We start from the raw sequence: 25,995 nt of genomic DNA on the forward strand, positions 1-25,995 counted from the left end.
CTTGGGCATTGTTCCTAGGAAGATGGTGCTGCGGCAGAGGTCGAAGAGGTTGCTGCCTGTGTTCTCCTCAAGGATTTTGATGGATTCCTTTCGCACATTGAGGTCCTTCATCCATTTTGAGTCTATTTTTGTGTGTGGTGTAAGGAAATGGTCCAATTTCATTTTTCTACATGTGGCTGTCCAATTTTCCCAGCACCATTTATTGAAGAGGCTGTCTTTTTTCCATTGGACATTCTTTCCTGCTTTGTCGAAGATGAGTTGACCATAGATTTGAGGGTCTATTTCTGGGCTCTCTATTCTGTTCCATTGATCTATGTGTCTGTTTTTGTGCCAGTACCATGCTGTCTTGATGATGACAGCTTTGTAATAGAGCTTGAAGTCCGGAATTGTGATGCCACCAACGTTGGCTTTCTTTTTCAATATCCCTTTGGCTATTCGAGGTCTTTTCTGGTTCCATATAAATTTTAGCATTATTTGTTCCATTTCTTTGAAAAAGATGGATGGTACTTTGATAGGAATTGCATTAAATGTGTAGATTGCTTTAGGTAGCATAGACATTTTCACAATATTTATTCTTCCAATCCAGGAGCATGGAACATTTTTCCATTTCTTTGTGTCTTCCTCAATTTCTTTCATGAGTACTTTATAGTTTTCTGAGTATAGATTCTGTGTCTCTTTGGTTAGGTTTATTCCTAGGTATCTTATGGTTTTGGATGCAATTGTAAATGGGATTGACTTCTTAATATCTCTTTCTTCTGTGTTGCTGTGGGTGTAGAGAAATGCAACTGATTTCTGTGCATTGATTTTATATCCTGACACTTTACTGAATTCCTGTATAAGTTCTAGCAGTTTTGGAGTGGAGTCTTTTGGGTTTTCCACATATAGTATCATATCATCTGCGAAGAGTGATAATTTGACTTCTTCTTTGCCGATTTGGATGCCTTTAATTTCCTTTTGTTGTCTGATTGCTGAGGCTAGGACCTCTAGTACTATGTTGAATAGCAGTGGTGATAATGGACTTCCCTGCCGTGTTCCTGACCTTAGTGGAAAAGCTTTCAGTTTTTCTCCATTGAGAATGATATTTGCGGTGGGTTTTTCATAGATGGCTTTGATGATATTGAGGTATGTGCCCTCTATCCCTACACTTTGAAGAGTTTTGATCAGGAAGGGATGCTGTACTTTGTCAAATGCTTTTTCAGCATCTATTGAAAGTATCATATGGTTCTTGTTCTTTCTTTTATTGATGTGTTGTATCACATTGACTGATTTGCGGATGTTGAACCAACCTTGCAGCCCTGGAATAAATCCCACTTGGTCGTGGTGAATAATCTTTTTAATGTACTGTTGAATCCTATTGGCGAGTATTTTGTTGAGTATTTTCGCATCTGTGTTCATCAAGGATATCGGTCTATAGCTCTCTTTTTTGGTGGGATCCTTGTCTGGTTTTGGGATCAAGGTGATGCTGGCCTCATAAAATGAGTTTGGAAGTTTTCCTTCCATTTCTATTTTTTGGAACAGTTTCAGGAGAATAGGAATTAGTTCTTCTTTAAATGTTTGGTAGAATTCCCCCGGGAAGCCATCTGGCCCTGGGCTTTTGTTTGTTTGGAGATTTTTAATGACTGTTTCAATCTCCTTACTGGTTATGGGTCTGTTCAGGCTTTCTATTTCTTCCTGGTTCAGTTGTGGTAGTTTATATGTTTCTAGGAATGCTTCCATTTCTTCCAGATTGTCAAATTTATTGCCGTAGAGTTGCTCATAGTATGTTCTTATAATAGTTTGTATTTCTTTGGTGTTAGTTGTGATCTCTCCTCTTTCATTCATGATTTTATTTATTTGGGTGCTTTCTCTTTTCTTTTTGATAAGTCGGGCCAGGGGTTTATCAATTTTATTAATTCTTTCAAAGAACCAGCTCCTACTTTCGTTGATTTTTTCTATTGTTTTTTTGGTTTCTATTTCATTGATTTCTACTCTGATCTTTATGATTTCTCTTCTCCTGCTGGGCTTAGGGTTTCTTTCTTGTTCTTTCTCCAGCTCCTTTAGGTGTAGGGTTAGGTTGTGTACCTGAGACCTTTCTTGTTTCTTGAGAAAGGCTTGTACCGCTATATATTTTCCTCTCAGGACTGCCTTTGTTGTGTCCCACAGGTTTTGAACCATTGCATTTTCATTATCATTTGTTTCCATGATTTTTTTCAATTCTTCTTTAATTTCCCGGTTGACCCATTCATTCTTTAGAAGGATGCTGTTTAGTCTCCATGTATTTGGGTTCTTTCCAAACTTCCTTTTGTGGTTGAGTTCTAGCTTTAGAGCATTGTGGTCTGAAAATATGCAGGGAATGATCCCAATCTTTTGATACCAGTTGAGTCCTGATTTAGGACCGAGGATGTGATCTATTCTGGAGAATGTTCCCTGTGCACTAGAGAAGAATGTGTATTCTGTTGCTTTGGGATGAAATGTTCTGAATATATCTGTGATGCCCATCTGGTGCAGTGTGTCATTTAAGGCCTTTATTTCCTTGCTGATCTTTCGCTTGGATGACCTGTCCATTTCAGTGAGGGGAGTGTTAAAGTCCCCTACTATTATTGTCTTATTGTTGATGTGTTTCTTTGATTTTGTTATTAATTGGTTTATATAGTTGGCTGCTCCCACGTTGGGGGCATAGATATTTAAAATTGATAAATCTTCTTGTTGGACAGACCCTTTGAGTATGATATAGTGTCCTTCCTCATCTCTTATTATAGTCTTTGGCTTAAAATCTAATTGATCTGATATAAGGATTGCCACTCCTGCTTTCTTCTGATGTCCATTAGCATGGTAAATTATTTTCCACCCCCTCACTTTAAATCTGGAGGTGTCTTCGGGCTTAAAATGAGTTTCTTGGAGGCAACATATAGATGGGTTTTGTTTTTTTATCCATTCTGATACCCTGTGTCTTTTGACAGGAGCATTTAGCCCATTAACATTGAATTACATGAGTCTTGAATGATTTTCCACTAATTAGAAGAGCTGTGCTTTTGGGGTCTCTGCAATTAATAAAGAAGGCCATTGACACGTAGTTACCTCAGAGTCTTCTGGGTAGTTTGGTAATGCTCGATTTACAAGGTGGCTGACTCCCCCAAGTCACTCCTCATGTAGCGTCTTTGATAGATATCTATTGTTTTTTTTCCTCTTCCACAAAAGCATGGTTTGTGAGTACGTGGAGGTTTTGGCATGTTGGACAAACTGCCACTAAGTTTTTCCCATTGTTCCCTGGGGCCTTTCTTAGTACATTATCATCTAAGTTTATAGAAAAACAATGGTCAGTCTGTCCAGTGTTGTATATAATGCAGATTAAGTCTGAGTCCGGTGGTACTTCTTGGAAGGTTTCTCCTACTTTATATACTTTATAATATATAAACACCAGAATCTAAAGAAAGCAGTCATTTGCATTCTAAAGAAAGCAATGTGATTTGCTTTCTTTATAAGTTTATAATGCAAATATCTCTGATAAACTTTGGTTGGAGTGTCAGACTGAGCAGTAGGCACAAAGAGTGTCTATGCATGTAGCTATTGTGATAATCTCTTTACATAAAGTCATTTATATTTAATTTATAGGGCTTTTTTAGTTTATAGTTTATATTTAGTTTATAGGGCTTCACAGAAAAGGGCAGCTTTAGTTCTTAAATGATTCCAAGTCAAAATGTGAGAATAAAATAAAAATATCATTTTGGACATCTGTGGCCAGGCATTGGAGAACACAGAAGATATCAGGATCTAGTTGCATTTATAATGAATAGTTTCAAATTCTAATATCTATAAATATCTGTCATTGAAATATTTTTTCCATTACAAATTTTTATTTAAATTCTAGTTAGTTAACATACAATGTGATAATGTTTTCAGAAGTAGAATTTAGTGGTTCATCACTTACATACAATACCCAGTGCTCACCACAGCTGCCCTCTTTAATGCCCACCACCCATCTAACCCATTCCCCACTCACCTCTACCAACCCTCAGTGTATTCTCTATCATTAAGTGTTTCTTATGGTTAGCTTATCTCTTTTTTTCTTTTCCTGCTTCCCATATGTTCTTCTGTTTTCTTTCTTAAATTCCACATATGAGTGAAATCATATGGTATTTGTCTTTCTCTGACTGACTTATTTCCCTTAGTGTAATACACTTTAGCCTGATCCATATTATTGCAAATAGTAAGATTTCATTCTTTTTGATGGCTGAGTAATATTCCATTCTATATACATACCATATCTTCTTTATCCACTCAACAGTCAGTGCCCATTTGGGCTCTCTCTGTAGTTGGGCTATTATTGAAAATGCTGCTATAAATACTAAGGTGTATGTACCCCCTTTGAATCTGCATTTTTGTATCATTAGGGTAAACATCCAGTAGTGCAGCTGTTTGATTGTAGAGTAGTTCTATTTTTAATCTTTTGAGGAATCTCCACACTGTTTTCCAGAGTGGTTGTACAAGTTTGCATTCCTACCAATGGTGTAAGAAGGTTCCCCTTTTTCTGCATTAGTCACCAACATCTGTCATTTCCTGTGTTGTTAATTTCAGCCATTCTGAGAGATGTGAAGTGGTGTCTTGGTTTCAGTACATGTTGATAGCAAATGAACATGTAATGTTGGATTCAGCCTGCCCTCTAAAGACAGCTACTTCTAACACAGTTCTGCCTCTGTGAATGACCCAGCTGCCTCTTCCTTTAGCCTCTGGTTGGGTCTTTGCTGAAATCCCTTGTAGCCCTGAGTAGAGTTCAACTCCTTTAGAGACACAGTGGACCTGCTGATGGTGGTACTGATGGTCACTAGTCACAGGACACCCTGTGGGGGCTGCACAGGACAGCTGCTTAAGGAAGCAGCAAACAATTCAGCTTTCCTTGGAAGCTCTTGCTGTGCTTACACTTGAACTCCAACACCAGCTTTGTGTACGTGTTGAAGGTGGTGACCGTCAATGCTATGCAGCAGCTGAAGGAAAGCCAGGTCGAGTAGAAGGCCTAACCATAATTCCAAGCATGCAGTCTCCAGTCTTCTGGACACAAGTTGGCAGTTGCCTGGAAGACTTGTGAATACATCATATGGACCACCATCCCCAGAAAGCCTCACAGTATGGAGGCAATGGTTGTGAAGACACTCAGCTTTACCCTGCAGCCCAGATTCCCAGTGAACAGCAGGTCCATTAGTACCAGGAAGAAGCTGAGAAATTCAAGTCTGATGGACAAGAACTGGTCTCCCAGTGATAACCACAGGATATTTACCACAACCCTCCAGGGAGGATGGGGGAGGAAAGGCTTCTCCATCAACCACTTCCCTCCAAATCAGAGAGTGGGTTGATGTGGGCCTTGCAGTGTAACAAACTCCAGTAGTCCTTTCTCACCTCTCTCAGTTGGTGGTGGGAGTTCACTGAAAGTCTGGCACCTCTCCCCTGGTTCTACCACAGTTTCCTCACAGGATTGCCACATGACACTCCAGAATGTATGGAAGGAAGACAGGTCGTCCCCCTGCCTCCCCAGCTGTATTACACCACCTCCTGGGATGATGTGTTGGTGCTCACCCCATCCAAGGGCACTGGCACATCAAAGCACTCAGTTGCAAGAACTTTTCTGCACACAGGCTTCAGCACCTTCTAGGTGCCCACAAACCAATAGGTGTTGAGGAGGGATGTTGGGGAGAGGCTGAGTGACAGCATGTTGAGGATGGCAGATAGGAATGTCCATTGGCCAAAGGAGGCCTTTAGGAGTTCCATCTTCTGGGTGAGATAAACATTTTGAGTCAATTGAGGCAAGATAAACTCATACGCTTTTGAAGTTCTGAGGCAAAGGTGTTTCAGTTCCTCTTCTGCTTGGTCTTAATGGGTTGCATGGAATGTGTATCTGGTGGGAAGATGAGTTGGGCCCCGTTGGTTTGGTTTTGCTTTGTTTTGTTTTGTTTTAAATTCACATATAATGTATTATTTGCCTCAGGGGTACAGGTCTGTGAATCATCAGACTTACACATTTCACAGCACTCACCATAGCACATACCCTCTCCAATGTCCATCACCCAACCACCTTATCCTTCCCCCCCATTTCCTGCAACCCTCAGTTTGTTTTGTGAGATTAAGAGTCTCTTATGGTTTGTCTCCCTCCCAATCCCATCTTGTTTCATTTTTTCCTAACCCCCACAACCTCCTGTCCTGCCTCTCAAATTCCTCATATCAGATAGATCATATGATAATTGTCTTTCTCTGATGAATCAGGCCCCCTCTTGCCATCAGAGAGGTGAGGTAGTATCTGAAGTGGTGTCTTTTCATGATTTTGATCTGTTTTTCCCTGATGATAAATGATGTTGGACATCTTTCTATGTGTCTGTTGACCATATGCATGTCTTCTTTAGAAAACACTACTATTCCTATCTTCTGCCCATTTCTTACCTGGATTATTTGGGTTTTTGGGTGCTGAGGTTGATAAGATCTGTATCAATTTTGGATCCTAACCCCTTTCTGATACATCATTTCCAAATATCTCTACTATTCCATAGGCTGCCTTTTAGCTTTGTTGACTATTTCCTGCTGTGCAGAGTTTTCAATCTTGATGAAGGTCCAGTAGTTCATGTTTGCTTTTGTTTCCCTTGCCTCATGCAACATGTCTGGTAAAAAGCTGCTGCAGCGGAGGTCACAGAGGCTACTACTTAATGTTCCCCTCTAGGATTTTGATGGATTCCTCTTTCATGTGTACAGATTTCATCTATCTTCAGTCTCTTATTGTGTGTGGTGCAAGAAAGTGGTCCAGTTTCATTCTTCTGCATGTGGCTGTCCAGTTTTCCCAGCAACATTTGTTGAAGAGACTGTCTTTTTCCCACTGGATAGTCTTTCCTGCTTTGTGAATACTAGCTGCACATAGAGTTGAGGGTCCATTTCTGGGTTCTTTATTCTGTTCCATTGATCTATGTGTCTGTTTTTTGTGCCAGTACCATACTGTCTTGATGATCATAGCTTTGTAATAGAGCTTAAAGACCAGAATCATGATGCCCCCAGTTTTCTTTTTCAGAATGAATTTTGCTATGCAGGGTCTTTTGTGGTTCTCTTTCTTTCTTTCTTTCTTTCTTTCTCTTTTTTTTAAAGGTTTTATTTATTTATTTGACAGAGAAGGAGAGCATGGGCTGGGGGGAGGATCCAGGGGAGAGGGAGAAACAGGGAGCCTGATGTGAGACTGGACCCCCACACCCTGAGACACTGAGGTGTCCATGGGTCTTTTGTAGTTCTATAGAAATTTTAGGGTCATTTGCACTGGCTTTGTGAAATATGCTTTTGGTATTTTGATAGGGATTGCCTTAAATGTGTAGATTGTTTAACATAGTATCTTAACAATGTTTGTTCTTCCAATGCATTAGAATGGAATGTTTTTCCATTGCTTTGTGTCCTCTTTAATTTTTTTCATCAGTATTCCATCTTTTACCTCTTCAGTTAGGTGTGCTCCTAGGTATCTTATGGGTTTTAGTACAATTGTAAATGGGATAGATTCCTTGATTTCTTTTCCTGCTCATTCATTATTGTTGTTTAGAAATGCAACAGATTTCTGCACATTGACGTTGTATCCTATGACTCTGCTGAACTTGGCACTATGGTCTCTCCTTTGCCTTCAAGGAGTCCCTTTGGTTATTTCTTGTAGGGCTTGTCTAGGGGTCACCAGCTCCTTTCTTTCATTTTTGTTTGTCTGGGAAACTCTTTATCTCTCCTTCCATTCAGAATGACAATCTTGCTGGGTAGAGTATTATTCTCAGCTACATTTTTTTTTTTTTTTGCCCAATCGTGAAGCTGACTATATTCTGCCACTCCCTTCTGCCTGCCGAGCTTCTGTGGACATATCTGTGGACCTGATCTGTCTTCCTATGGAGATTAGGGTTTCTCTTCTCCTTGCTGCTGTCAGCATTCTTGTATGTCTATTTTGTTATTTTTGGCTAAATGTCTTAGTGGTGGCCAGGTTTTGTTGAATTTAATGGAGTTCTCTGTACTTCTTGGATTTTCGTGTCTGTTTCCTTCCCCTGATTAGGGACATTTTCAGCTATAATTTCCTCAAATAAGCCTTCTCTCCTTTTTTCTTATCTTCTTCTGTGACTCCTATGACATGGAATATTATTATGCTTTAAGGAGTTGCTGATTTAACCTAAGCCTGCCTTTGCGATCCAATACCTTTCTTTCCCTCTTTCTTTCAGCTTATTTTTGTCCATAATTTTATCTTCTCTATCACTGATTCTTTCCTCTGCTTTGTCCATCCTCATTTTCTTTGCTTCCAGTCTGTTTTGCATCTTGGTTACAGCATTATTTATTTTGGCTGACTAGTTCTTAGTTCTTTTATCTCTGCAATAAGGGATTCTAGTATCTATAATGCTTTTCAACTCCAGCTAGTATCCTTATGATTATTGTTTTAAATTTGGTTTAGACATCTTACTTGTATCTATATTGATTAAGTCTCTGGCCACAATTTCTTGTTGTTTCTTTTTGGGTGAATTCATTGTCTTCTTATTTTGCCTGGGTCACTTTTGTTGTATGTGATTGTCAGGAAAGTCTGTTGTACTCCTGCCACTGAGAGCAAAGTCTATATTAACAACTTCTCCCCACCCCTCAAAAAGGAACCTAGAAAGCTATATCTTAGTTATGTTTTGATCTGCTTGTTGAAAGATGTTAGATTAAAAAAAAAGTTAGATCTTATTTCCCCTAAAGTTGAAATTTTACAGCACCCTATCTTCAGTAGACTTTGTATGTGCAAGGGGCTTGTACTGGTCTTCTGGGTGTGGGACCTGCTGTATTGATTCTCATGGCAGACTTATCCTAGTGGAGGTGCACCTGTAGGTACAGGGGGGTTTGCTGTGAATAGCTCCAGACTCCATTGGATTACTGTGGGTTGCACCCTGAAGTATGTGAGTGCTAGTGGGCAGGCTTGGTAAAACCCCACTCTCTTATCTCTAGAATGGGGATTTTGTGCTGCCAGTCTTCAGGGAGCCCTCACAGAAGAGCAATCACCCCTCCTAGGTCCCCAACTTTCATCAGATCTCTGTCCCCTCCTGTCCATGTCCAAGCTGTCTGCCTGCCAGGTAGCACAGTATTCCTGTGTTTTATCTCAGGTGCACCTGGGGTTCACACCGTCCAAGCTTTAGGGAACTGTGCTGCACTAACCTGCACTGATAATCTAGGGAAAGGCCTCACCACAGTCTGGTCAGTGTCAGCTTGTCCCAGAGAAGCAGTCACAGGACAGCACAGCATTTCAGAGTTTATGGTAAAATATAGCCAAACCTGGTACCAAGGTGTGCTGCCATCAGCTGATATGTCCTTCCTATGCTAATAAACAGGGCAGGCTGTTGGCTCAGCCATGCCTTTTGTCCCTGGAGAAGCCATGACACCTCTCCCAGGTGTACTCCAGGAAGGGGAATAATTTCTCACCAGGTGGCCCAGGGGATCCTCAGACCATACTTTCTGTTCCCAGGCCTCTGCCCTCCTTCCTCACTGGAGCACTGCTAAGCTCACCAGGCACAACTCCAGTGATGGTGCAGACTTCTAAAACTTCAGACTTTGAGGGGCGCCTGGGTGGCTCAGTGGGTTAAAGCCTCTGCCTTCAGCTGAGGTCATGATCCCAGGGTCCTGGGATCAAGCCCCACATAGGGCTCTCTGCTCAGCAGGGAGCCTGCTTCCTCCTCTCTCTCTGCCTGCCTCTCTGTCTCCTTGTGATCTCTGCCTGCCAAATAAATAAATAAATAAAAGCTTTAAAATAAATAAATAAATAAAACTTCAGACTTTGAGCTCTGCTGCTTGTATAAACTTGTAGTAGTCAGTCCCTCTTCTTTACCCACTCAACAGCTTTGGTGAAGAGATTTCTTGTGCAGTCCCCTGTGTGCTCACTTGCCCTGCCTCCCCAGCCTCTGTCATCAGAGCTCCCTCCAAACACAGCACCCACAGCTCTTCTCTCCCCCAAATCAATCCTCTGTACCTCCTGCCTCCCATGACATAGCCATGTTTCTACCTGTAGATGTGCTGTTAGTACTCTCAGTCCTCAATTTCTTGGATCTTCAGAATGTTTTAATATTTACCTAGCTGTGTTTGACGGAGGAGGCAAGTTTAGGGCCCCCTGCCCATCTGCCATCTTAATTTCTCTGAAATATTTTCTTTCTGTAATCACTTTCATTTTTACCAAAGACAGCCATAAGAAGGCTGTTTCTAAAACAAGTCTGGTTTAAACAAACATATTCTAATTATTTATATAAGAACAGCTAGAATACTAATTGACCATATAAATTATTTTAAATCTGCTTTGCTGGACTATTTATTTTTTAATTTTTTATTTTTTATACACATATATTTTTATCCCCAGGGTTACAGGTCTGTGAATCACCAGGTTTACACACTTCAAAGCACTCACCAATGCACATACCCTCCCCAAGGTCCATAATCCCACCCCCTTCTCACAAACCCCCTCCCCCCAGCAACCCTCAGTTTGTTTTGTGAGATTAAGAGTCACTTATGGATTGTCTCCCTCCCAATCCCATCTTGTTTCATTTATTCTTCCCCTTCCCACTTAAGCCCCCATGTTGCATCACCACTTCGTCATATCAGGGAGATCATATGATAGTTGTCTTTCTCTGCTTGACTTATTTCACTAAGCTTGATACGCTCTAGTTCCATCCATGTTGTTGCAAATGGCAAGACTTCATTTCTTTGGATGGCTGCATAGTATTCCATTGTGTATATATACCACATCTTCTTGATCCATTCTTCTGTTGATGGACATCTAGGTTCTTTCCATAGTTTGGCTATTGTGGACATTGCTGCTATAGACATTCGGGTGCACGTGCCCCTTTGGATCACTACGTTTGTATCTTTAGGGTAAATACCCAGTAGTGCAATGGCTGGGTCATAGGGCAGTTCTATTTTCAACATTTTGAGGAACCTCCATGCTGTTTTCCAGAGTGGCTGCACCAGCTTGCATTCCCACCAACAGTGTAGGAGGGTTCCCCTTTCTCCGCATCCTCGCCAGCATCTGTCATTTCCTGACTTGCTGATTTTAGCCATTCTGACTGGTGTAAGGTGATATCTCATTGTGGTTTTGATTTGTATTTCCCTGATGCCGAGTGATATGGAGCACTTTTTCATGTGTCTGTTGGCCACCTGGATGTCTTCTTTGCAGAAATGTCTGTTCATGTCCTCTGCCCATTTCTTGATTGGATTATTTGTTCTTTGGGTGTTGAGTTTGCTAAGTCCTTTACAGATTCTGGACACTAGTCCTTTATCTGATATGTCATTTGCAAATATCTTCTCCCATTCTGTCAGTTGTCTTTTGATTTTGTTAACTGTTTCCTTTGCTGTGCAAAAGCTTTTGATCTTGATGAAATCCCAATAGTTATACAGGAATTCAGTAAAGTGTCAGGATATAAAATCAATGCACAGAAATCAGTTGCATTTCTCCACACCAACAGCAAGACAGAATAAAGAGAAATTAAGGAGTCAATCCCATTTACAATTGCATCCAAAACCATAAGATACCTAGGAATAAACCTAACTAAAGAGACACAGAATCTATACTCAGAAAACTATAAAGTACTCATGAAAGAAATTGAGGAAGACACAAAGAAATGGAAAAATGTTCCATGCTCTTGGATTGGAAGAATAAATATTGTGAAAATGTCTATGCTACCTAAAGCAATCTACACATTTAATGCAATTCCTATCAAAGTACCATCCATCTTTTTCAAAGAAATGGAACAAATAATTCTAAAATTTATATGGAACCAGAAAATACCTCGAATAGCCAAAGGGATATTGAAAAAGAAAGCCAACGTTGGTGGCATCACAATTCCGGACTTCAAGCTCTATTACAAAGCTGTCATCATCAAGACAGCATGGTACTGGCACAAAAACAGACACATAGATCAATGGACAGAATAGAGAGCCCAGAAATAGACCCTCAACTCTACGGTCAACTCATCTTTGACAAGGCAGGAAAGAATGTCCAATGGAAAAAAGACAGCCTCTTCAATGAATGATACTGGGAAAATTGGACAGCCACATGCAGAAAAATGAAATTGGACCATTTCCTTACACCACACACAAAAATAGACTCAAAATGTTTGAAGGACCTCAATGTGCAAATGGAATCCATCAATATCCTTGAGGAGAACACAGGCAGCAACCTCTTCGACCTCAGCCACAGCAACATCTTCCTAGGAACAATGCCAAAGGCAAGGGATGCTGGAGTATTTTATAAGGATTTTCGTATTGAGGTTTTACTAGTCTCTTACCACCAGAGCCATGCCAAGTATTTCTTGTTAGATTTGCCTGCAATACTTTAGATTCAGGTTAATTTCCTCATCTTGAAGCCCCCCAAATATTTCAAGTTTCCTGCACACTCCGGGAACGTAGTTAAGGCACCTGAGCTCTGAAAGCAAGGTACCAGGCCAATTTTTCCAAGGGGCTCCATTGGCTCCATAAATATAACTTTGGTCCCTTAAAGCTGTCTGGTCATATCTGAATCTATGTATGTCTCTCCCAAATGAGACAATCCAGTCAAAACCTTGGTAAAATAATCAGTGTTTCCAATGATGTCCTGTTACAAGGAGAAAACATTCTCATGCAAATAATTAAAATTGCCTTGAAAAAGAATGCTCACTAATGGTTTCTGAATTCTGGAGAGTTCAGATAAGGTTAAAAGGTAAGTGTTTCAATTTCCTCGCAAAGGAATATTTTATCATATTTCTCTTAGTTGTAGATATCTTAAGAGAAATGTTTCCTTAAACCTGAAAAAACAGGAGCCAGCAATGTTTCAAACAGGAGTCATAACCATCCTTCTCATTTATGCAGTCCTGTGTTACTGATTTTTGTTCTGTGTGAATGCAGTTTTCCCACTGGTTCTGGAAATCCTCACTCAGTTCAGTTTTTTGGTTTAGGATATAAGAAAACCTTATTTGTCAAAAGTCCTCCTCATGAACCTCCTTAAAGATAAAACTCACTGTGCAAGAGCTTAAGAATGATAACTATAAATGACAAAAGACTAACCCCCCCCCCCAAAAATCACCATGGTTAAAGATCTGGTGAGGGTTTGCTATAATGCAGTTTACTAGGAAATCCAGTTATTCCTGTGACATGCAACATTTCAATAATTAGGATTGCATGTGATGATGTTATTTCAGAACATAGTAAAACCTTAGGAATTTTATATAATTTTTAGATTAGTTATAGCATTTACTCAAGCAGTATAACCTAACATTTGTTTGACAATCCTTCCCCTGGACCTTAACATACTAAATGAACCAGCTTAAACAGTCAAAAAGACTTCACTTAGAATTTGAGTACTTGATAACTTTTATTAAAAACTCAGAAAGTTTAATCTGTATGCTTTCATATGTAATATTAATATGCTATGTAAACTTAATATTTTTGTTCGCTCCAAGTAACAATAAGAGATTCTACAGAGGTTACGTGTTTTTTTTAACCAAAACTTAGTTCCTTCAACATTGAGAAGTTTTAGTTCTCTTAAGTAACCAAACAGCTGAAAGAGGGAAATATCAGTACTTTTGTTTTCTGGGCAGGTACACACAAAATTCAGTCCAAGAAAACTCTTTTTAACAGAAAAGCCAATCTCAAACTTATACCAGTGTACTTTAAAAAAAAAATTAAAGATTTTACCTACTTATTTGACAAAGAGAGAGACAGTGAGAGCAGGAACACAACAGGGATGGTGGGAGAGGGAGAAGCAGGCTCCCCATGGAGGAGGGAGCCTGATGCAGGGCTTGATTCCAGGACCCTTGGATCATGGCTCTAGCCAAAGGCAGATACTTAATGACTGAACCATCCAGGCGCTCCTATACCAGTGTACTTTTAAAATTCATTTGTTCCTCCTCTACTTGCACAACTAGATATTTACCCCAAAGATACATATGTAGTGAAAAGAAGGGTCATCTGTACCCCAATGTTCATAGCAGCAATGGCCATAGTCTCCAAACTGTGGAAAGAACCAAGATCCCCTTCAATGAATGAATGGATAAGGAATATGTGGTCCATATATACTACAGAGTATAATGCCTCCATCAGAAAGGAGGAATACCCAACTTTTGTATCAACATGGACAGGACTGGAAGAGATTATGCTGAATGAAATAAGTCAAGAGAGAGTCAATTATCATATGGATTTGCTTATTTGTGGAGCATAAGGAATAACATGCAGGACATGGGGAAGCAGAGAGGAGAAGGGAGTTGGGGGAAATTGGACAGGGACATGAACCATGAGAGGCTGTGGACTCTGAAAAATAATCTGAGGCTTTGGGAGGGGAGAGGGATGGGAGGTTGGGTGAGCCTCGTGGTGGGTATTATGGACCACATGTATTGCTTGGAGCACTGGGTGTGGGGCATAAACAATGAATTCTGGAACACTGAAAAAAAATAATAAAAAACAAGAACAACAACAACAACTCATTGGTTCCGATCAGTCACACATAAAATTCTTCTCCAAAGAATTTCCTTCACAAACCTTCTCCAAATTTCTTTCTTTTTAATAGTTTGTCCTAAACTTTCTTTTTCTAAATAACCCCTCTCCTTTAAGAATAAAATCAATTCCTTTCCCTCAGTAAAAATGTACTGTCATTCATTATATCTTTCTTACATATCTCCTATTTCTCCTACATAGTTGTTTCTCTTATCATTTCTACAAGTCTCACATGTAGCAGAATTTTAACTCTTAGAAGCCTTGTCTCTAGCAAAAACTGAGTAGTAACTATGTGTAAACTGTTACACCAGAATTCTTTAGCTTTAAAATTTACAAATACATTTCATTATCGCTAAAAATTAGTGCTTTTCCATAGTACAGTTATTTTATTTTATTTCAGTGTTCCAAAATTCATTGTCTATGCATCACACCCAGTGTTCCTCCTTAAAAGCCAACACCAGGCTCACCCCCAACCTCACACACCCCTCCCCTCCAAAAACCTCAGTTTCTTTCTCAGAGTCCACAGTTTTTCACGGTTTCTCTCTCTCCCCCATTTCCCCCAACTCATGTTTACTAAGAGTCTCAAATTTATCTTTGGTTTCTCTTTGATAAGAAGAAAAGTGAATAAACCTATGTTCGATAATCAGTGCTTTACTATCTTGTCTCATTTGGAAGCATTTAGATATTCCATAAATTTAACCCAATTTATCATTTAACTTAGTTTCAGATTATCTAAAGTTTTAGAAGCTATTAAACTTTGTATTCATTTAAACAATTTGCTTTTACAAATTACCCATGAAAACACTAACAGATAAAATTAACCATCATTTTAAATCATCCTATAGCTGACAACAGGAGTACAACTAAAGAATTCAGGTGGGAAAAAGCTGATTATTGGTATTATATTTGACACTGGTAACCCCAGAATATACGACTGTTTTAATTAAACCAATAAACCTTAACTAGTTGTAATATTGAATATTTTTCCAGATCATGTGAACTTGGAAAACATTTTGGTTAGTCTCTTTCTTTATGAGATTCAGAAGGCCCAGTTCAGTTTTTAAAAATTGTTTAGAAATGCCTGGGTGACTCAGTTGTTCAGTTGTCTGCCTTTGGCTCAGGTAGTGATCCCAGGGTCCTGGGATACAGCCCCAAGTCTAGATCCCTGCTCCCTCTTCTGATGCCTGCCACTTCTGCTTGTGCTCTCTCTGTCAAATAAATAAATAAAATCTTTATAAATAAATAAATAAATAAAGTTTATTTAAATTCAAGTTCGGTAACATATAGCGTATTATGAGTTTCGTGGGTAGAATTTAGTGATTTATCAGATGTGTATCACACTGAGTGCTCGTCACATCACATGCCCTCCTTAATGCCCATCACCCATTTACCCCAGTCTCCCCATTCCCTAGAGTTTATTCCCTAGAGTTAAGTTCATTCCCTAGAGTTAAGAGTTTCTTGGGATTTATATCCCTCTCTGATTTCATCTTGTTTTATTTTCCCTCTCTACCCCTATGATCCTCTGTTTTGTTTCTTAAATTTCATATAATTGTCTATCTTTGACCGACCTACTTAGCTCAGCAAAATATCCTTCATCCAGCTTATCCACGATGAGGTAAATGATAGTATTCATCTTTTCTGGTGGCTGAGTAGTATTCCATTATATATAATTACACATATATAATATATATGACACATTATATATATGGTATATGGTAAGTCTTCTTTATCTATTTGTTGATGGACATCTGGGCTTTTGCCACAGTTTGGCTATGGTGAAGATTCCTGCTATGAATATTGGGGTGTCAATGTCTCTTTGGATCACTACATTTGTATCTTTGGGATAAATCCCTAGTGGTGCCTAGTGGTGCAATTGCTGAGCTATAGGGTAAGCTCTATTTTCAACTTTTTGAGGAACCTCCACACCGTTTTCCAGAGTGGCTGCACCAGCTTGCATTCCCACCAATAGTGTAGGATGGTTTCCCTTTCTCTGCATCCTTGACACACCTATTCTCTCCTGACTGGTTAATTTTACCCATTCTGCCTGGAGTGAGGTGATATCTCACTGTGGTTTTGATTTGTATTTCCCTAATGTCGAAGGATGTTGAACATTTTTCATGTGACTTTGGTCATTAGTGTGTCTGCTTTGGAGAAATGTCTTTCCTATCTTTTGCTCAATTGTTCAATGGATTTTTCAGTTTTGGGTATTGAGGTTGATAAATTCTGTATGGATTTTGAATATTAGCCCTTTCTCTGATGTCATTTGCAAATATCTTCTCCCATTCTACACATTGACTTTTTTTATTTATTATTTATAATTTATTAATTTAATTTATTTTTTATTTATTTTCAGCATAACAGTATTCATTATTTTTGCACCACATCCCATGCTCCATGCAATCCATGCCCTCTATAATACCTGCCACCTGGTACCCCTCTGCCACTTCAAACCCCTCAGATTGTTTTTCAGAGTCCATAGTCTCTCATGGTTTACCTCCCCTTCCAATTTCCCCCAACTCCCTTCTCCTCTCTAACTCCCCATGTCCTCCATGCTATTTGTTATGCTCCACATATAAGTGAAACCCTATGATAATTGACTCTCTCTGCTTGACTGATTTCACTCAGCAAAATCTCTTCCAGTCCCGTCCATGTTTGCTACAGATGTTGGGTATTCATCCTTTCTGATGGAGGCATAATACTCCATAGTGTATATGGACCACATCTTCCTGACCCGTTCGTCCGTTGAAGGGCATCCCGGCTCTTTCCAGAGTTTGGCGACCGTGGCCATTGCTGCTATAGACATTGGGGTACAGATGGCCCTTCTTTTCACTACATCTCTATCTTTGTGGTAAATACCCAGTAGTGCACATTGACTTTTAGTTGTTTCAACTGTCTCTGCCTTTTGTCGGATGAAATTCCAATAGTTCATTTTTGCTTTTGTTTCCCTTGTCTTTCGAGATGTGTCTAACAAGAAGTTGCTAAAGCTGGGGTCACAGAGGTTGCTTCCCTAGGGTTCTGATGGATTCCTGTCTCACACTGAGGTCTTTCATCCATATTGAGTTTATCCTTGTGTATGGTCTAAGAACGTGGTCCAGTTTCATTCTTCTGCATGGGGCTGCCCAATTTTCCCAACACCATTAGTTGAAGAGGCTGTCCTTTTTTCCACTGGATATTCTTTCCTGCTTTGTCAAAGATTAGTTGATCATAGAGTTGAGGATCTATTTCTGGGCCCTCTATTCTGTTCTATTGATCTATGTGTCTCTTTTTGTGCCAGTACCATCTTGATCATTACAGCTTTGTAACGGAACTTGAAGTCAGGCACTTCATTAACTTTGGTTGTGTTTTCAACATTCTTTTGCTTATTCAGGGCCTTCTCTGGTTCCATACACATTTTAGGACTTGTTCCAGCACTGTGAAAAATGTTGATAGTACTTTGATAGAGATTGTGCTGAATGTGTAGATTGTGCTGGGTAGCACAAGTATTGTAACAATATTTATTTTCCAATCCATGTGTATAGAAACTTTTTCCATTTCTTTGTCTTTCTCAGTTTCTTTCATAAGTGTTCTACAGTTTTCAGAGTACAGATCTCTTGCCTCTTGCATTAGGTTTATTCCTAGGTATCATACAGTTTTTTGTGCTATTTTAAGTGGGATCGATTCTATGATTTGTCTTTCTTCTGCCTCCTTGTTAGTGGATATAAATGCAACTGATTTCTGTACATTGATTTTATAGCCTGTGATTTGCTGAATATCTGTTCTAGCAATCTTTTTGTGGAGCCATTGGATTTTCTCCCTAGGGGACCTTGTCATTTGGAAAGAGTGAGAGTTTGACTTTTTTACTGATTTAGATGCCTTTTATTTCCTTTTGTTGTCTGACTGATGAAGCTAAGACTTCCAGTACTATGTTGAAAAATGGTGGTGAGAGTGGACATCCTTATCATGTTCCTGACCTCAGGGGAAAGTTTTCAGTTTTCCCCATTTAGGATGATATTTGCTATGGACCTTTTTATATGGCTTTCATGATATTCAGGTATGTTCCCTTTACCTCTATATTGTGAGGGGGGAGGGCTACCAAGAAACGATGCTGTATTTTGGCAATTTCTGTTTCTACATCTAATGAGAGGATTCTGTAGTTCTTGTCTTTTCTTTATTAATGTAGTGTATCACATTGAATTGTGGGTATTGAACCTCCCTTGCAGTCCAGGAATAAATTCCACTTGGACGTGGTGAATAATCCCTTTGATGTACTGTTGGGTCCTATTAGCTAGTATCTTGGTGAGAATATTGGTGTCCATGTTCATCAGGAATATTGGTCTATCATTCTAGCCAGTGGAGTCTGTGTCTGGTTCTGGTATCAAGGTAAGTCTGGCCTCATAGAATGAGTTGGGAGGTTTTCCTTCCATTTCTATTTTCTGGAGCAGTTTCAGAAGAATAGGTATTGGTTCTTCTTTAAGTGTTTGATAGAGGAGCAAGATGGTAGAGGAGTAGGAGACCAAAATATCACCAGGTTTCAGGAGTTCATCTAGATAGTTATCAAACCATTCTGAACACCTACAAACTCAACAGGAGATAGAAGAGAAGAATAGCAGCAATTCTAGGAAGAGAAAACCCACGACTTTCCAGAAGGTAGGATGTGCGGAGAAGTGAATCTGAAGCAACAGGAAGATGGACCGCACGGGAAGGGGCTGTCTCCCAGCAAGTGGTAGAACAGTGGAGCACAAAATCAGAACTTTTAGAAGCCTGCTCCACTGAGGGACGTTGCTCCAGAGGCTAAGTGGGGGATGGAGTCCTTGCAGGCACAGTGTGGATTCAGGACCCACGGAGACACAATAAGACCAGGGGTGTGGCAGAGCTCCCAGGTATTGGAGCAGGGGAGCCGGGAGCAGGGGAGCCAGCTACAGGAATGGAGCTGAGGACTGGGCTTTCAGCTCAGGATTACTGGAGGCACAGTCCTGTCATTGAAGAGCAGGGACCCCACAACTGGCAGATACAGAGAGACTCCCTCCTTCTTCCTCCAGGAGGAGTGGCACAGGCACACGGTGCAGGAATCTGCCAGTTTTAGAGACTCCAAATGGGGCTTGTGCACCAAATGCTCAGCCACAGACCTGGAGAGCTTGAAGTATTCCCAGAGACCAGAGAGATGGGAGGGACTGACTGCTTTTCTCTGATGGCACATTGAGGAGTGTGCCCCTGAGCTCTTGGCTCCTACCAGGTCAGAGATTGGGAGGCTGCCATTTTCATTCTCACCCTCCAAATCTGTATGGAAAGCATTTGAGGAACAAAAGCTACTGAGAGCGAACCGAGCAGATTACTTAGCTTGGCCCCTGGCAAGAGTGGTGCAGGTCACCTCAGGAAAAGACATTTGAGGATCACTGCAATAGGGCCTTCCCCCAAAAGATCAGCAAGAACATCCAGCCAAGACCAAGTTCACAAATCAATGAGAACTGTGGAACTCCAGAGCTAGGGGAAAGGAACACATAGAATTCATTCATGCCTTTTCGCCATGATCTTTTAGACATTCAAAGTTAACTTTTTTAGTTCTATTTTTTAAATTTTTCCTCATTCCTATTTTAACATTTTATATCTATTTTAATTTATCAATGCCTTTAAAAAAATCTTTTTAAAGCTTTCATTGTTCTATTGTCATATTTTATCCTTTCTTTGTATTTATTCTTATTTTCTGTAAACATATAAGGGTGGTTTTTTTTCCTTTAAATTTTTGGAATAAAAGTTCTAATAGATCAAAATATACCCTAACTAGAACATGGCTTTCTTCTAGTCTCCAGCCTGATCACATTCTTCCCTCTTTTTTTTTTTTTTTCTCCCCAACCAACTTATTTATTCCTTTTTTAGAATCTTTTTTAATGTTTATTTTTACAGTCATATTCCACCCTCTCATCGTGTTTAACCTTATTTTTGTATACATATAAGTTTTTATTTCTTTAAAATATTGGGAGGTAGTTTCTTCTAACAGGCCAAAACACACCCAAAATCAAGTGCATGGCTCTGTTCTAGTCATCAGCCTAATATATAGTTTTTTTTTTCTTTTTTTCCTCCTCTTCTCTTCTCCACCCAGGCCCAAGTCTCTTCTGATTCGGTTCCTGTATATTTTTCTGGGTTCATTGCTACCCTTTCAGTATTTTGGTCTCTCACCCATCTACTCTAATATGTGTAAAATGACAAGGCAGAAAAACTCACCATAAAAAAAAAAATTAAAAATATAGCTAGGGATCAAATCAATATGGCCATTGGTAATGTGTCAGAACTACAGTTCAGAATGACAATTATCAAGGGTGATAGCCTGGCTCAAGAAAGGCATGGAAGATATTAGAGAATCCCTTTCTGGAGAAATAAAACCCTTCCTAGAGAAATGAGGGAACTAAAATCTACCAAAGTTGAAATTAAAAAGGCTAATAATGAGATGCAGTTTTTAAAAAATGGAGGCTTTTACTGCTAGGATAAATGAAGCAGAAGAGAGAATTAGTGATGTAGAAGACCAAATGATGGAGAATAAAGAAGCTGAGCAAAAGAGAGAGAAACAACTACTGGACCATGAGGGGAGAATTCGAGGGATAAGTGATACCATAAGATGAACCAATATTAGAACAATTGAGATCCCAGAAGAAGAAAGAGAGAGGGGGAAGAAGGTATATTGGAGAAAATCATAGCAAAGTATCTCCCTAATGTGGCAAAGGGAACAAACATCAAAATGCAGGAGGCACAGAGAACACCCCACCAAAATCAATAAAAAGAGGTCCACATCCTGTCATCTAATAGTAAAACTTAACAAGTCTCAGTGACAAAGAGAAAATCCTGAAAGTGCCTCAGGAAAAGAAGTATGTAACATACAGTGGTAGAAATATTAGCTTGGCAGCAGACTTATCCACAGAGACCCAGCAGGCCAGAAAGGACTGGCATGATATATTCAGAGCAGTAAAAGAGAAAGATATGCAGCCAAGAATACTATATACAGCTAGGCTGTCATTGAAAATAGAAGGAGAGATAAAGAGCTTCCAGGATGAACAAAAACTAAGAGAATTTGCAGCACTCTCCTCTAAGCAGAGAGAGAGCCTGAAAGTAATGGATCAGAAAGAAACAGAGACAATATACAGATAACAGTCACTGTACAGACAATACAATAGAACTAAATATCTTTCAATAGTTACCCTGAATGTGAATGGGCTAAGTGCCCCAATCAAAAGACACAGGGTATCAGAACGGATTAAGAAAACAAAACCCATCGAGATGCTATCTGCAAGAAACTCATTTTAGACCCAAAGACACATCCATATTTAAAGGGGGGGGGGGTGGAAAACCATTCACCTGGCTAAAGGACATGAAAAGAAAGCTGGGGTGGCAACCTTATATCAGATAAGTTAGATTTTAAGCCAAAGACCATAATAAGAGATGAAGAAGGACACTATATTATCCTTAAAGGGTCTGTCCAACAAGAAGACCTAACAATTTTAAGTACCTAAGCCCCTAACATGGGAGCAGCCAATTATATAAATTAATTAATACCAAAATCAAAGAAACACATTGACAATAATACAATAATAGAAGGGGACTTTAACATCCCCCAACCCCCCACTGAAATGGACACATCATCTAGGCAAAAGATCAACAAGGAAATAAAGGCTTTAAATGACAGTCTAGGCCAGATGGACATCAAAGATATATTCCAAACATTCCATCCCAAAGTAACAGAATCCATGTCCTTCTCTAGAGCCCATGAAACATTCTCCAGATTAGATCACATCGTGGCTCACAAATCAGGTCTCAGCTGGTACCAAAAGATTGGGATCATTCCAGGCATATTTTCAGGCCACAGTGCCCTGAAGCTAGAACTCAATCACAAGAGGAAAGTTGGAGAGAACTCAAATACGTGGAGGCTAAAGAGCATCCTACTAAAGAATGAATGGGTCAACCAGGAAATTAAAGAAGAATTGAAAAAATTCACGGAAACAAATGAAAATGAAAACACAACTGCTCAAAATCTTTGGGACACAGCAAAGGCGGTCCTGAGAAGAAAGTATATAGTGATCCAAGTCTTTCTCAAGAAACAAGAAAGGTGTCGAGTATACAACCTAACCCTACACTTAAAGGGGCTGGAGAAAGAACACCAAAGAAAGCTTAAACGCAGCAGGAGAAGAGAAATAATAAAGGATCAGAGTGGAAATCAATGAAATAGAAACCAAAAGAACAGTAGAACAAATCAACCAAACTAGGAGCTGGTTCTTTGCAAGAATTAATAAGATCGGTAAACCCCTGGCTAGACTTATCAAAAAGAAAAAACAAAGGGCCCAAATTAATAAAATCATGAATGAAAGAGGAGAGATCACAGCCAACACCAATGAAATACAAACAATTATAAGAACTTATTATGGGCTTCTTCTTCCTTTTTTTAGCACCACCACGAAGTCTCAAAAAAAAAAAAAAAAGAACATATTATAGGCAACCATACACCAGCAAATTTGACAATCTGGAAGAAATGGATGCACTCCCAGAGACATATAAACTACCAAAACTGAACCCGAAAAAAAAAAAAAATAGAAAACCTGAACAGACCCATAACCAGCAAGGAAATTGAAGCAGTCATCAAAACTCTCCCAGGACCAGATGTCTTCCCAGGGGAAATCTACCAAACCTTTCCCCTGGAACTGCTCCAAAAAAATAGAAATGGAAGGAAAACATCCAAACTCACTCTATGACGTCATCATTACCTTGACACCAAGACCACAGACCCCATCAGTAAATGAGAATTAGAGACCAATATCCTTGATGAACACAGACACCCAAAAATTCTCACCAATATACTAGCCAATAGGATCCGACAGTACATTAAGAAGATTATTCACCACGTCCAAGTGGGATTTATTCCTGGGCTTCAAGGTTGGTTCAACAATGTGAACCATAAATCAAACAATGTGATACAGTACTTTAATTAGAGAAAGAACAAGAAACATAGGATACTCTCAATAGATGCTGAAAAAGCATTTGACAATGTACAGCATCCTTTCTTAATCAAAACTCTTCACAGTGTGGGGATAGAGGATACATGCCTCAATATCATCAAAGCCATCTATGAAAAACCCACAGCGAATATCATTCTTAATGGGGAGAAACTGAGAGCTTTTCTGCTAAGGTCAGGAACACAGCAGGGATGTCCACTATCACCACTGCCATTCAACATAATAATAGAAGTCCTAGCCTCAGCAATCAGACAACAAAAGGAAATAAAAGGTTTTCCGATGAAATAAACACAACACCAGGCAAAGTGGGTGCAAGGCAAGATTTATTAAAAACGCTCTCTGGCGAAGTTTCAGGGCTCAGGAGAAGGGGAGCCAGGAAAGTTGCGCTGAGAGGAGGTGGGCACCCTCCGGCGAGGTTCCGCCACTCTGGAAAGCAGAGTGGCGGAAGTCGCGTCCAAGACAGGGAGGAGGGGGCTTTTAAGGGGTCTCGGAGGAAGCTCAGGGGTCTTTTGGAAGTTTCCCTTATTTGGATATCCCGCCTGCTCATCGGGATCCCATTGGTCCATGGGAGCCCGGGGCGGGGGTCTCAGATTCCTGCTTGGGCCTTTGTTCTCCTGTTCGAGCTCAGGTCTTGTGGCGGGAACTTTCGCCATCTTTAGTAGCCCTTCCTGCCAGCCCAACATTCCGACCTTTTGCTTAATATAATGTTGTTAGGGGCGCTGACTCAGTTCTGGCTACTTCCTGCTGACAGGGGGCGTCCTCATGGGGGTAGTCGGAAGTGGGCAGGCGAGAGTAGGGCTGGAGGAGTTGATTGACAGATACTCAGGCAAGTTTTTGTAGGTGACCCTGCAAGTACCGGAAAAGACAGGGAGCAACTGAGATTAGAAGGAGGATTATGCATACAGGTCCCGCCAGAGGGAGCAGCCAGGTTACCCAGTTGTAGGGGTCCAGGCCCCAAGAGGACGTGTCTCGCCGCCGTGCTTGGATCCGATCCCTGAGTTCTTTGACCTTGGAAGTAACTATACCTGATTGGTTAACAAAGTAACAACATTCTTTATTTAAGAATAGGCAGGTCCCCCCTTTTTCAGCGGTCAGAAGGTCTAAGGCCCGTCGGTTCTGTAGAGCTAAGGCTGCCAGGCTGGTGACTTGGGTCTGTAGGGCTGTGAGGGAGTCAGCAACCCATTCCATATCATCATTCAGAGCTTGGGAGAGTTTGTAGTAAAAGTCTATGGAGGTTCCTATCCCTGCTGTCCCAGTTGCCACCCGTATGGCTACCTCTGCCCCTATTATCAATGGGAGGAAGACGGCCCTTTCTTCACGGTGTTGGGGGAATAGGATGGATAGCAGCTGGGATTCAGAGTAAATGGTGGTAGGAGGAGATAATAGGATGAATATACAGCCCAGGGAGTCGTTAGTGGTCAGACAGCGATAGATTTCCTGAGGGCACAAGAGAAATATTCCCGAGGGAGTACAGTACAGGAGGGAAGAATTAGTGATATGGCAGCTGCGGTGGTAAGGGAGGACACATTAATAATATATATGTTTTCCCCACGGGGCCCATATGGACCGTATTATTTGTGGCCCTGAAGTTGGGGAGTGGCCAGTCAATGGGGAGGGGTATGACATAGAGTGAGGTAAGGTAGATAGGATAAAAGAGGCGGGGAAATGGCTGGAGGGCTATGATTTCTAAGAAAGGGCCAGCCGTATAGTAATTCGAATGGGCTTAAGCCCGAAGGCCCACGGGGCGTAGCCCGGAGTCTGGTGAGAGCCAGGGGCAGAAGTGTGGGCCAGGAAAGACGGGTCTCTAGGGTAAGTTTGGTGAGTTGGGCTTTCAGCAGCCCGTTGGCCTTTTCTACCTTACCCGATGACTGTGGGTGGTATGGGATGTGAAGTTTCCAGGTTATGTTGAGGCTCTCCGCTACCTGCAGGGTTACACTGGAGATGAAGGCAGGTCCGTTGTCTGACTGGAGGGTCCGGGGCAATCCAAACCTCGGGATGATGTGCTCGATGAGTATTGTAGCCACTATGTCTGCTGTTTCTCGAGCCGTAGGGTATGCCTCGATCCAACCTGTGAACGTATCAACCAAGGTTAATAGGTAGCGAAAGGTTTTATGACGAGGCTTTTGAGTGAAGTCCAGTTGCCAGTCTTCCCCCGGCTGATGCCCTCGGAGCTGATGGTTAGGCCTCGGTCTGCGGATTCCTCCTTGTGAATTCACGGCGGAACAGGTTTTGCAAGCCCTGTGGACAACTTCGATTACCTTAGATAAGGAAGGATGATAGAACAACGGCTGAAGAAATTAGTGGAGAGCCTATGGGCCACTATGGAGGGATTGGTGGATGTCAGTAATCAAGGTGTGCGCCAGATTGCCTGGCAGGGCAATCCTGTCCTGAATGTAGATCCACCCTTTATCTCCAATTTTTCCTCCCCGTGCCTGGAGGGCTTGTGTTTCCTCTGTAGAGTAGGAAGGCGGGTGAGGGGTGTTAAGAAAGAGGATAGGAGATACAGGGGTACTTAGGGCCGTTTGTCTGGCCACTGAGTCTGCCCTGTTATTGCCTAGGGAGACCAGATCCCTGGCTGTTTGGT

General features: G+C 40.7%; 2 pseudogenes across 2 annotated transcripts in view; one reads left to right on the forward strand and one right to left on the reverse strand.

Annotated features, from left to right (window-relative positions):
- Window positions 1–25,995, forward strand: part of LOC309856874 (putative protein FAM10A5 pseudogene) — a 352,871-nt pseudogene that overhangs the window by 302,348 nt on the left and 24,528 nt on the right. The gene's annotated exons all lie outside the window — the stretch shown is intronic.
- LOC309856916 lies at window positions 4,893–5,768 on the reverse strand (annotated as a pseudogene). The gene has a single exon. The product of its transcript is annotated as an uncharacterized misc_RNA (transcript).

The sequence above is a fragment of the Mustela nivalis genome, assembly GCF_964662115.1.
Source record: "Mustela nivalis genome assembly, chromosome: Y".
Classification (NCBI taxonomy): Eukaryota; Metazoa; Chordata; class Mammalia; order Carnivora; family Mustelidae; genus Mustela; species Mustela nivalis.